Source organism: Capricornis sumatraensis, chromosome 4 (genome assembly GCF_032405125.1).
Source record: "Capricornis sumatraensis isolate serow.1 chromosome 4, serow.2, whole genome shotgun sequence".
Classification (NCBI taxonomy): domain Eukaryota; kingdom Metazoa; phylum Chordata; class Mammalia; order Artiodactyla; family Bovidae; genus Capricornis; species Capricornis sumatraensis.
Genome location: NC_091072.1, coordinates 50,950,562 through 50,964,033, shown reverse-complemented (window position 1 = coordinate 50,964,033; position 13,472 = coordinate 50,950,562). Strand labels below are relative to the sequence as shown.

The window sequence follows — 13,472 nt, the reverse complement described above, 5'->3', positions numbered from 1 at the left end:
AAGATAGCAATAATTACCGTGATATGGATATGGATATAGTTAGCTAATGAGCTGACTGCTTATAAAGTCCATGCCCACCCAAACATCCTCAGCTTTGTACTCGCTCCCATCCCCACCCATCCTGTCAAAGAGCTTGTAGGCAGCTTTTCCCTGCATGTTGGACGTAAACATCCACAGACGTCATGGAAATTGAATCAAAGTGGATTGTGGATTTTTTAAAAACAAGGTATGTTTCATAAAGTCAGTGACCATAGTGTTGGAAAACTGCTGGGACACGTGAAAACCACAGAAAGGGAGGCATTAGACTCGATTGATGTGCACATACTGAGAGAAAATAAGCAAGGATGATGATAAGCCCTTCAAAAGAGAATAATTTGATGATCAAAGATTGAAAAAAGCCTTTGGAAAATAATAAAGCCCTCAAATTATTTTTGTTACAGAAGTTTTGATAGTACCACAAATTTCAGATGTAAAGTGGGGAAGAAGGTTGTATAATACTGTCATTCAATTTTTGTCCAAAAGAAAAGCCAAAATATCAGTATTTTAAAAGTTAATTCTCGATGAAATATTAAAAAAGAACTATTTCCTGTAACACAGTTTCGCAAATATTACTGCGCATAGGAATCACGTGAAAATCTTGTTAAATTACAAGTATGATTCAGTTAGATCAGAGAAGGGGCCCCAGACTCTGCATTTCTAACAATCTCCCATGAATGCTGATATGGTTAGTGTCTGGACCTTACTTTGAACACCAGGACCGTAAAATTGTGATTTAAGCAGATTCACTTTAAGTGGTGTTTATTTAATTCTCATTAGCTTTGAGTATTGAGAAAGACTTCCCTATATTTCCAGCTCTTTATAATTTAAATGTCCTAGTTATACACAATACATGGTTCTCACATTATAAACAAAGTCATCTGGACAACTTGTTTAAGCAGAGATTGTTGGGCCCCATAAAAGCTTCTCTCTTGGTAAATCTGGGGTGGGGTTTGAAAATTTGCACTCCTAACTTGTTCCCAGGTGACGTTAAGGTGCTAGTCCTCTGGCCATACTCCATGAAACACTGGTTTGGAATGATTGTAAATAACTTCTAGGGGGTTGCTTACAACACCTAAAGGACATGTTCTGTTACACTTGCTAAACAAAGAGTATGATAGAAATTGTTATGTATCATATGAGCAGGGCCAAACACGTAACTGAATGTTCCTAGTACCAATGCTTACTGAACTCAGGGATCCAGTTCACTGTCCAAGGGTTCAACTTGACTTTGTATATGTAGGTTAGAGGCCACCACCTGTTTTGACTGTAAAACATCTTGTATACTATTAATTATGCTTCTAAAGAAAGCAATAAGACTACCTATGTTAGATCTGCTCAGATTTTCAATTGCTTTTTTTCACTTTGGCTCACAAAGCATTCCCTCTCACTTTACACTTTACACTTTCCCTGTCATCATCTTATTTATTGATTGTACGTGTGTTATTAGAATATGCAAAATATGCCCATGTCTCTATTAGTATAAATGGGTCACTACACACAGTTTCTTTGTATGGATTCTTTCAGGCAATCCTCTTATTTTGAGAGGATTACTTAGTTCAAATCAGATAATACAACCTGTAAATCCATTTCCTGTATTTGTAACCTGCAATACAACACAATAGGCAAAAAGGAACAAAACAGTTCAAGGCTTCAGTACAAACCCCTTTGCTCTGAGGAACTCCCACTCAGGATACTGTAAACCTTTCATCACCACTCTTGGTACTGTTATTCTATAAACGGTGCGTCACCTAACTGCATTTTCACCAGCATGCAGGTCTGCTGTTGGTTCAGTGATAAAATGGGACAGTGTCGGATGGCCCAGAAGGAAGAAGAGTCATGGTTCAGCCCCTCTGGCTCTAAAACCAGATGGTCTAGCCTAGACCCTGGCTCCACCTCCTACCGTACACTCTGTGGTCTTCAGCAAGTGACTAGATCACTCTGTGCCACAGTTTTCTCATCAGTGAAATGGGAGTGATAATAATAGAACATACTTCACAGCATCATTGTGAAACTCAGATAAGCTAATATGGGTAAGGTACTTAGAGTAGTTCCTGGCACAAATTAAGAATGTAATAAGCATTAACTATTTTATTACATCCTGAACACTGAACTGAAAGCCAGAAGACCTGGGATGTAGCTTTTAAGTGACTTGTGCAGTTGCTCTAAGCTTCCATTTTTTCATGGAGATAAGCGTGGTTACCCAGCCCACCTCCCTGGGCAGGATCTGGAGAGAAATGAAATACAAACACCCACAGACACCGCAGGTTAGAGGTAACATCAGGTATGCATCTAGCCGAGGAACTGGTGACTTTCTTTCTTTTTTTTTGTAAAAGACAATAATAAATATTTTAGGCTTTCTAGGTCATCAGCCTCTGTCACAATTACCCGACTCAACCACTGTTGCATAAAACAGCCATAGACAATATATAAACAAATGGGCGTGGATGTGTTCTAATCAGACTTTATTTATGGACACTGAATGATTTTCATATAAATTTTACATGATGTTAAGTCTTTTGATTTTTTGCAAACCATTAAATTGGCGATTCTTAGCACAAAAACAAGCAGTGAGCTGAAACTGACCTGCAAGCCATCATTTGCCAACCCTGCTCTAGTACAAGGCCTGGCCTGTAACTGACATAGCGGTAGAATCACACACACAGCTGCTTTACAAACGAAAAGTCATTAGATATAATCTGCCGGCAACTTTGTTTGCTCTCCACCACTGCTTGAGGACCAGCAGCTCTTGCCCTATTATCACATCTGTGCTTTTCCAGGAGCTAAGGACATAATTCATCTGGAATTGGGGACCTGGCGTTATCTAAAGCTTTGATTTGACCTGTGAGTCTTTTACCTAAGTCTTGTTTTATTTCCTTGTTTTTCAATAAAATGTTAAGAATCTTTTTAAAATTACTTAAATTGCTGAAGCAAATTATGTAATTTAAATTACTTTAAATTACTTAAGTAAATACTTCAATATTAAGTAAAAAAATAATAATAATGCTCACTGTAAAATTTTCAGAAAATACAGAAAAGCAGGAATAAAGAGGTGGCTCTCTCACAGTCATTCTGTGCAATCAGATCATGCGTAGTTATGTTTCCCACCTCCCACTTTGAGAGCCAGTTCCTTTATTAAAAAAAAAAAAAAAGAAGTAAAGCAGCAATCAAGTAGTTATAATTTCTCTGCCATCTGTCAGCATTACATCATTTTCTTGCTCCAAACATAATGTTTTTTTTTCTTTCACTGAATTGTTTTTATTATTCTCAACTTCACATGGTTCTATACTTTCTCCTTCCTGAGCTTTTCCCCTCATATGTGTGATAGTTACGCACGCCCCTTTCTATCATCAGCATATATCTCAACAGAGCCCTTTCTGTTTGACCACACACATTTTAAAAAATATTTTCTTCCTCATCAGCTTTATATGTGATTGTGATTTCTTATAGCCTGTGTTTCCCTAGGCACACCAACCTATGGAAAAAGTGAAACTATATTAGCAATAATAGGCAGGACTGTTTCTGACTTTCACCCACACCTCTATTTGGGACATCTAGCTATTCTCAATGGAGAAGGCAATGGCACCCCACTCCAGTACTCTTACCTGGACAATCCCATGGACAGAGGAGCCTGGTGGGCTGCAGTTCATGGGGTCGTACAGAGTCGGACACGACTAAGCGACTTCACTTTCACTTTTCACTTTCATGCCTTGGGAGAAGGAAATGGCAACCCACTCCTGTGTTCTTGCCTGGAGAATCCCAGGGACAGGGGAGCCTGGTGGGCTGCCGTCTACAGGGTCGCACAGAGTCAGACACGACTGAAGCGACTTAGCAGCAGCAGCAGCTATTCTCAAAGCCTCATCCAGGTGCCTTCAGGAAGCTCATGGATGATCAGACAGGTGCTCATGACATGTCAGTTACCAGCTGTGTCTGCCACGATCCTCTCCTACCCTGGCCCGCATCCGTGGCACTTGCTGACAAAGCCACTGCTTCCCATGAAGGGACTTGCTGGTGCCTGACCACTGCCGCTCCTGCAGGGGCAATCCACCCTGAGGATACTGTCTTCTGAAGCTGCCAACTATTAAAGTCTCTCCTGCTCTTAAAGCTGGTTCCCACTGTTACGGAGCGATGAGGCCTCTGTTGTTGCCTCAGCCATCAGGGCCGCTCATTGAGTGTTACAGTTGGGGGCGGGGAAGTTTTTAGAGTTCTGAAAGCTGCGAGGCCTTGTACACCAAAGCGGGAACAGAGCTTTTCTTCCTGGTGTGTTAGCATCAACAGATGATGAGCAACAGAATAGGACTGTCTTGTGATCCTGGTATCTTACATAATTTATTGAAGCAGGGCTCTCGTTTCTTGTATTCCTCTCTGGTGTATGAACCAGAGGCTAAATCAGAGAGACAGACACCGTGCGGTTCTGGTTTTCCCTCCCATCTGGCCAGTTACTGGTCCAAACTTAAGAGCCCTCCATCCTCTCCATTTGGAATGAATTCTCTCCCGGGAGACCCCTGGCCCTGACACTACGCATGTGGCATCTCTGAATGCCAGTGGCGGTCAAAATTGAGATTCAAGGCAGAATCTTGCCACCGCATCAGGATCCCGCCCCTCTCAGCTGTTCTCGTTCTTCTTAATCTGTTGTCCATTTTAAATGATGTTGGTCAGAAAACCAGTTATCTTTACTCTGGGCTTTTAGAAATCTGTTTTTCTAAAGTCTCCCGTATGTTTTGGTAGTGGACATCTGCTGTTTTTGCAAGTCTCCTCAAGAACATTTCTCCATAAATTCTGCCTTCACACTACTACATCATCAGTTTCCTCTCCCCATTGAATCATTCTATCAATATATAAAAAAAGACAAAAAACAGGGATGTCCTTGGTGGTCCAGTGGCTAAGACTCTGTGCTTCCAATGTAGGGGGCCTGGGTTCGACCCCTGATCAGGGACCTAGATAAACTCTGGCCACAGCTAGGAGTTTGCATGCTCCAGTGAAGACTGAGGATCTTGCATGCTGCAACCAAGACTTAGCACAGCAAAATAAGTAAGTAAATATTGAAAAAAAAAAAAAAAACCAGCTTCTCTTGCTATCCCTCTTCTAGTTACTACCCCATTTCTCTGCTCCTTCTTATGGCAAAACACGTGGAAATACACTGTACTGTATTTGTTTTTAACATTTATAGTCTCCAAATGCCTTGCTTCTCGTTCTTTTTTGAAGAGACTCCAATAGGGTTTTTTTTTTTTTTCTTTACGCCATTTAAACTGCTCAAGTCACAGCCTCCGTACAGTTAAATCCAAAGGTCAGTCATTTTCACTTGATCTCCCTTCATTTGACAGAGTGATCTCTTTCTCCTTGAAGCATTTGATTCCCTTTGCTTCCAGGATTTCTCATTCTCTTCAGCCCTTATCGAGATTGGCTGCTGCTTCTCACCCTCCAGTCTCCTTGGCTAATTCCTTATCATTATCCTAATGTCTAAACACTGAAGTACCTCATTCTTGGAACTACTGATCTTCCACACTCCTTCAGTGGTCTTATCCAGTCTTATGGTGTTAAATACCACCTACAGGAACTTGCCTGGTAGCCCAGTGGTTAAGAATCCGCTTTGCAATGCAGGGGACACAGGTTTGATCCCTAGTCAGGGAATCCACTCCAGTACTCTTGCCTGGAAAATGCCATGGACGGAGGAGCCTAGTGGGCTGCAGTCCATGGGGTCACTAAGAGTCGGACACGACTGAGCGACTTCACTTTCACTTTTCACTTTGATGCATTGGAGAAGGAAATGGCAACCCACTCCAGTGTTCTTGCCTGGAGAATCCCAGAGACAGAGAAGCCTAGTGGGCTGCCGTCTATGGGGTCACACCGAGTCGGACACGACTGAAGTGACTTAGCAGCAGCAGCAGGGAATTAAGGTCCCACACGCTATGGAGAAACTCAGCCTGCACTGCAACGAGAGATCCCATGTGATACAATCAGATCCGATGCTGCCAAGTAAATAAATATTTGAGCTTCCCCGGTGGCTCAGTTGGTAAAGAATCTGCCTGCAGTGCAGGAGACCCTGGTTCGATCCCTGGGTTGGGAAGATCCCCTGGAGAAGGGGATGGCTACCCACTCCAGTATTCTTGCCTGGAGAATTCCATGGACAGAGGAGCCTGGTGGGCCACAGTCCCTGGGGTTGCAAAGAATCGGACACAACTGAGTGACGAATAGGACAGGGACCACCTATATACTAATAACTCTGTAGCCGGGGACTCTCACTCGAATCCCACGCTCATACATTCTACTGCCTGCCAACCCCTCCAATTTGAATCCTGAAAGTGCCTCACTTTTAATGTCTTCAGTGGAACTCCTGTTCCCTGAGACCTGTTGCTTCCACAGTTTTCTGCATCTCAGTTAATGAGAACTCCAGGCTTCCAATCACCCTGGCCAAAAATCTCAGTTACCCTTGATACTTTCCCTCACTTCCCTCCCCCCAGCCCCACCCCCAAATCCACTGCCTTGAAAATATTTCCAGCATCTGACCTCTTTTAACCAGGTCCACTGCTATCATCTTGGTCTAAACCATTAGTATCTCTAATCTGGATTATTACACTAATCTCTTACCTAATCGCCTGCGTTCTCCCTTGGATCTACATTTTAAAATGTCAACTAGAGCATGTCACCAACCTGCTCAAGCGCTCCAGTAGCTTCTCAGCTCAGAGTAAAATCAGAATCAGTAGCCTACGAGACGTCTTACAATCTTTGACCTCATCTACTCTCCCCTGGCTCACTGTGCGAGGCACAAACCCACACGTGCACTGCTCTTTTCTTTCCCTTTTCACCCAGATATTCAGAGAGTTCATGGCCTTGTCTGCTTTGGCTCACATGGCCCCTTCTCAGTGATAACCCTGCATAAACTTGCAGCACCCTTCTTGCCAGCAATCTCCGTTCCTCTTACATGTACTGTGCTATTTTTCTTCACAGCACACACAATCACCTGAACTATGGCATGGTTTTTTGTTTAAACACTTATTTGATTGTGCGAGGTCTTCGTTGCAGCATGTGGAACCTTCTAACTGTGGCGTGCAAACTCTCAGCTGCAGCATGTGTGACCCAGTCCCCTGACCAGGGTGCAAACCCAGGCCCTTTCATTGGGAGCACAGAGTCTTAGGCACTGGACCACCACCAAGTCCGGCAACATAGTTTATTAATGCAGCTGTTTGTTGTTTTTCTCCCTCGCCCCAATTGGAATGTAATGTCCTATAGAACAGGACCTTTTGCTATATTATTCACTGGAATATATTGCTGAATATAAAATGGGCATACATACATTCAGTCACGTTCAGCTGCTCAGTCATCTCCGACTCTTTGCGACTCCATGGACTGCAGCGTGCCAGGCCTCCCTGTCCATCACCGACTCCCGGAGTAGGCACTCAGTAAATATTTTTGTTGAATGGGTGAATGAATCCCTAGCACCTTTGATTCTTAGAGGGGACCCTTACTTTTCCTTCATGGGACTGTTCCTTTGCAGTTGATTTGTGACAACTTTACCTGCTCAGCTTCAGACCTAACATATTCCTGTTATGTACCTATTCCCAGCCCCCATACAGCTCACATAATTGATGTAGTGATGGGCCCACAACATGAGCTTATCCAATGATGCTCAAATTCAAGACTTCCTGGAAACTACTGGGGAAGAGATGTTCTTTGCTAATGAGGTTGACTGCCTCATAGGACATAAGCTCAGAGTTATTAGAGACCATCTTGCCACTGTGAGAGGTGACCCTGTCTTGAGAATGAAGCCAGAACCCAGGAAAACAAACAATACCAACAGGGGAAATACTGATTCCTCGTGACTTCATTTGAAAACCTGGATCCAACTGTGCCTGAGCCAATTGGAACTGGATTCCCACCACATACAACTAAAAGCCTACAACTCAAACTGCGCTCCCAGTGTCCAGCTCTGATATGACACGACCTCTTGATATTTTTTCTTGATAGCTTTTACATACCAGTTTTTCCTTATTAGTGAAAGTCTCTAGAATATCTAGTCCCCCTAATTGCTTCCTCCGTCTTCTAAGGAATGAAATTATCATGGAGATAAGCAAAGAAGTCTTCAAATTCTCTGCTTTTAATAAAATGGAACCTTGGAATAGTTCCAGGTCCTCCTCTGCTACCAGCCTCTGTGCCAGTTTGATAGCTAGAACTCAAAAAGCAGGTTCGAGAACATTTATCTGGTTAGATGGCACGCAGCATACTCCTATAAAAATACTGTTTTCAGTTTCCTCTTTTCATACTGAACAAAATTAGTTTCGTTATCTTGATCTCCTAGGTGAACTTTATTTATTAAGTCAGGAGATATTTCTTAAATCCAGACTCCATTCCAGGTACTTTTCTAGGTCCTAGAATGTAAAAATGAATTTTTATGCCTAGCATTATCTTGTACACATGGTAGGTATTCCGCAAACATTTGTTAAGTTAGTAAATAAGTAGATGCATTCATGTGCAGACCTTCTTGGATATTCATCGCATCTCTTTGAACAAGGTTTGCCTGTCTGTTGATATATGTTAATTCATTCTAACAAGTCTTGGCAGGGATGATAATGCCTTAACATTTATAAAGCAGAATACATATAATGTTTTATTTGTTGATATAGTATCATTATTCTAGTTGGTAATCTTCAGGTGGGCAGGAACAAAGACGGATTGAAGTTAACTGACATAAAAGGGTGAACAATAAAATTGTTATTGTATATAACAATAAAGGTGTTGTCATGTCAGTTCAAGAATACCCGTAAGTAATTGCTATAATAGGAAGCGCCGGGGAGGAGTTCTGGATTTAAGACATTTCTGAGGACGTCAATGGCAGGAATCCACGACCTTGACTCTTGCGTCTGTTGTTCATTATCGTGACTCATGTGCGCCACATGACTGCTTCCCTTGCTGTCCTCTGGTCGGCTGGCCACTCTTGGCTTAAGCAGCCCATGGCCAGAGTCACAGAAGCATGCCATTAAGAGTCATTGGCACACAACTGTGGGGAAACTACAGACAGTGGTGAAGACCAGGGTTAATTTAAGCCTTATTTAAAGGGGAGAATCAGTTATTGCCATGGGGGCCTATGGATCTATTGTTACCACATATCTGATTTTTCACAAGAAGTTGGAAATCCTGGGTAAAACTTCTTAAGTTCTGAAGGACGGCAATGAAGGAAAGGAAGGAAAGAAAGAGGAAAGAAGGAAGGGCAGGAGGAAGGGAAGGTAGAAGTATGAGAGAGAAATAGAGAAAGAAACAGTACCACATGGGCAAACACTGTGCAAAACTAAAATGAGTTAACGTATCAGGCCTGACTGCTTTTTCTTAGAAAGGCCTCCTACCTACATAGTTGAACCTTGGCTGGCATCTAGGAACTTGAATTTTGCTCCCAGCTTTCCCAAAACTGGTAATAATGACTCACTGGGCTAAACTGTTTTTGCAAACAATATGGCTTGTGCCCAGCACCTGCCTTCCTTCTGGGAGTATGGAATTTTAGTATGTGCCTGGCCAAGCCTGCCTGCATGACCAGCCACCAGTAAAACCTTGGGTGCTAAATCCCTGAGGATCTTCTTGGTTGGCAGCATTTCTCACGTGTTGTCACCATTTACTGCTGGGGCAGTTGAGCATGTCCTGTGTGACTCCGTGGAGAGGACCCTTCAAAACTTGTGTGGTGCCCCATGAGCTTTGTCCTTTGCTGATCTGGCTTTGTACCCTTGGCTGTGAGAAGTCATAGCCATGAGTATGACTATATGCTGAATCATTGAACTTGGGAGTAGTCTCAGAGACTCCTGATACAAAGTTAAAGGAAACATCTCTAAGCCAAATCCAGCCCACAGGGCTTAATTTTCAACTTCTAATCTAGGAATTACCATTGGCAGTAGAGCGATGACCCCAAAACAGAGCATTTTTGCATGGCTTATCTCATTTAATCTTCACAACACTACACAATAAACTTTTTATGACCCCAATTTATGCATGAGGAAACTGAGCCTTGAGAGCTGAAGCCTGCACAAAGTCACTTAACCTGTAGGTGGAAGAGGCAGGACTCAAGCTAAATCCCACTTTATCTCCATACTGCCTCTATGATTACGCTTTCCCCCATGTTAAATCCCACTTTGTCTCCATACTGCCTCTATGATTACGCTTTCCCCCATGTTAAATCCCATTTTGTCTCCATACTGCCTCTATGAAATTACGTTTTCCCCCATGTTAAATCCCATTTTGTCTCCATACTGCCTCTATGAAATTACGTTTTCCCCCCCATGTTAAAATTTCAGGATCATTTTGTTTATTTTCCATTTCCTACTCATAGCATTAACATCTCAGAGCTGAAAGTATTCTTATCCCTCCTCTTTATCATATCTGCTTCTCTCTTACCCCGTGCCAACCCCCTCTTCCTGTCCGCATTGAATAAGGCTTTCTGAGCCGGGAGGGAAAGGAGGAAAGGAAGGTGGAAATGGGGAAGGAAAGGGAGGGCTAACCTGGCAGCTTGGCCAGATTTTGCTGGCCTGATGAGTAGTCCCAATAACGGGGTCTGAAGTGGTGTGGGGAATGCAGAGTTAACCCGTGCTGGGGTCCACATCAAAGAACGGATGTTACTATTGTTACCACTTCTCTGACTATAGCGGTATTTGTCAGAGGGGCAGTGGGAGTTTCTCCAGAGGGATCTATAGTTGTTCCAGGGGTTCGAAGCAGAATCTCATTCACATCTGAGAAGCAGTGGCATAGTTTGTGTATCAAGATAAGAGGGGAGAAATGTATAGGCAGATTGTTAAGGTAATAGCTGGGGTCCATGACTGAGTTATATTCTTAGGGAAAATTGGTATAAAAGTCAGGAAGCCAGGAAGAAGCCCTCTCCTAAGATCTGAACTCATAGAGTCAAAGTTAAGAAGGGGAACTGCAGCTCGATGGTTGCGTTGAGTACTCCAGAGCTCTCCTTTGGTCCCCCTAGCTTAAAACGGCAAGACTAATTCCAGCCCCTTTCTCTAAGTGGCATTTTGGGTGATGCTAGAATTGCGTTCATAGAGCCACACACCTGTGTGGGGGCAGAACTGAACATGGTAGGGACTGCACAATTCTTATCTGAGGAATAAATCCGGATAAGTTTATATACCTCTCTGGAAAGACTCAGCGACACACATATAAGCTCTAAATGATACTCAGAGAGATGCCATTTCAATGAACTCCCGAGGCTATGCACTTGTAAAGAGTCCCATTACCGGTATAAATGATTATTCCCTTACCAAACTGTACTACGGGTATTTTAGCACTCGCCTCTGAGTTAGGAGTATCGGGCTTGTGAGCACCCTGTCCAACTGTGTATCCACTAATACTTGCTGATGTTACACGTGCCTCACGGTGACTGTGCAGTCCCAGTGACTGACGTCTATGGAGAATGTACTCTGCCATCTGCACGGTTATGTTTACACGATCAACCCGTCTCTGCTCACACTAAAGCTATGAAGTAGGCATCACTTTTAAAAAAGTATATTTATTTTTGGCTCTGCTGGGTCTTCACTGCAGCAAGCGGGCCTCTCACTGTGCTGGAGCGAAGGCTCTAGGAAGTGAGGGCTTCAGTTGCTGAGGCTCCGCAGCTCTAGGGCACAGGCTTTGCAGCGTGTGGGATCTTCCCAGACCGGGGATGGAACCCACGTCTCCTGCGTTAGCATGCAGATTCTTTACCACTGTGCCACCAGGGAAGCCCAGATATCACTTTTATATCCATTTTACAGGGAGGAAACCAACTTTTAGTTGTACCTGGAAATGTTCTTCGCTTCAACCAATGAACAGTTTAGAGTTAAGATGTATTCAAATATAAACCACCAGTCACACTGTCTCCCCACACATTCACCCAAAGCCTGCCTTTATCCTGAATATTGATTTCCACCCTTTGTTTCAGTCGGCATCCAAGCTACTCTGCTGCCACCTGTTGACCAGAGTGGAGAACTGCCTGACTCAGTATCTTTTTTCTCCTTCTGGGAATGGTTTCTAGGGCAGTGAAAGTCTGTCTAACATTCCATTTATTCCTAGTTTTAAAATGTCCATTTTATTCCATACAACACTTAATGCATATCATTTACATCTAAAGAAGAGATGGTCGTGAGATTGATCCACATAAGTAAAACACTTACTCCAAGAAGTGTAGTCCATACATTGTAAAATTTCAATCGTTCCATGTACTGAATCGGTTTCTTTGCTGTAGAGAATGCAAGTGGAATGAGCAATGGAGATGTGTAACAAGTTTTCTTGAAGGAAAAAAGATGACACTGTATACGTTTAGCCCTCTGTACCCTCTGCACTTCACAGTCTTTTCCTGCACTGGCTGATGTCCATAGTGTTAGATTCTCTCTAAGCTGTTGCATGATGAGGGAGCTTCTGTCTGAGTCTTCATTTGGTACATCAGATTCTATCATGGCTTCACCAAAAGTGGTTTCAGCCAGTATGCAGGCAAACTCTGGGTTACTCAGGATTTCACAGTAAACTATAGAAAAGCTGAGAGCCAGCCCAAGGTCGATTGCGTGAGTAGGTTGCATCTATCCCATGTTCATATCTAATGCCTTCTGGGAAGCTCTTTGGGAATCGTCTATAGTTTGTTTTTGAGCGTCACCTTATGGAAGTAGTCTCCATTTTCAGATGAAAGATCACTCTCTGGGTCAGCCGCATTGGCTATGGCATTAGTTATCCAACAATCTCAGGGTAGGGGTACAGATGGTTCTCAGTTCAGACTTTGTGTTTCCCCGGTAGTTCTTAATTGGCTGCAATTCTTGTCAGAAGGATTTGTTTTTTGCTCAAAGCTCAATATAACTCTCCAGGTAGACCTGTGTCCCCGAGGATGTCCTTGTACCCTCCTTTCCCAGAGTAGGTTGTGTTCTCATTGGATAGCTCCCGTGGGTTTTCATCTTGGTTTTCAGCCAGAGCTGTGGTTTTGTCAGAATCACCAAAGTTTCAGCTAGGTGTCCACAGGTCTCGCAAGAAAGAAGGTTAAACCTATTCCCATCCACTGCACAGCCACAGAAAGAGAATAGTATCTGGGCAGTTGCTCACGCCAGTTGCCAAAGGGGTAACCCTGACAGGGCCAGAACTCTGGCCTTGCTGTTTGCCTGTACCAGTAAGAATTATGTTACCGGGCCCTGCCAAAACCTGCAAAGCTCTCCGTCCAGCCACTAGACAGGAATTAGCCATGATGTATGTTAACTCTGAGGCTTCCGTGGTCCTGATCCCCCACTCCGGGCACTCGAGGGACTCCAAGTGAGACAGGAAGGGTGGCACAGCTGTCAGCTGCTCTGAGCTTGAGTCTTCAGCATTTCCCCTGTACTATTCTCCAAGTAGTTTCTAAGAAGAAAAAATAAGAAGAAATGTCTCCTTTATTCAAGCATTCCTCCTTCTGTCCCATTATTTCCAGCAATGGCAGAGCCGAAGGTTACCTGGAGAATTGCTCA

The 13,472-nt window shown here is 43.3% G+C and overlaps 1 pseudogene; it reads right to left on the bottom strand.

Annotated features, from left to right (window-relative positions):
• The window catches only part of LOC138078569 (14-3-3 protein theta pseudogene), a 111,083-nt pseudogene extending 97,868 nt beyond the window's left edge, over positions 1–13,215 (bottom strand).
• Between the last annotated feature and the right edge of the window lie 257 nt (positions 13,216–13,472).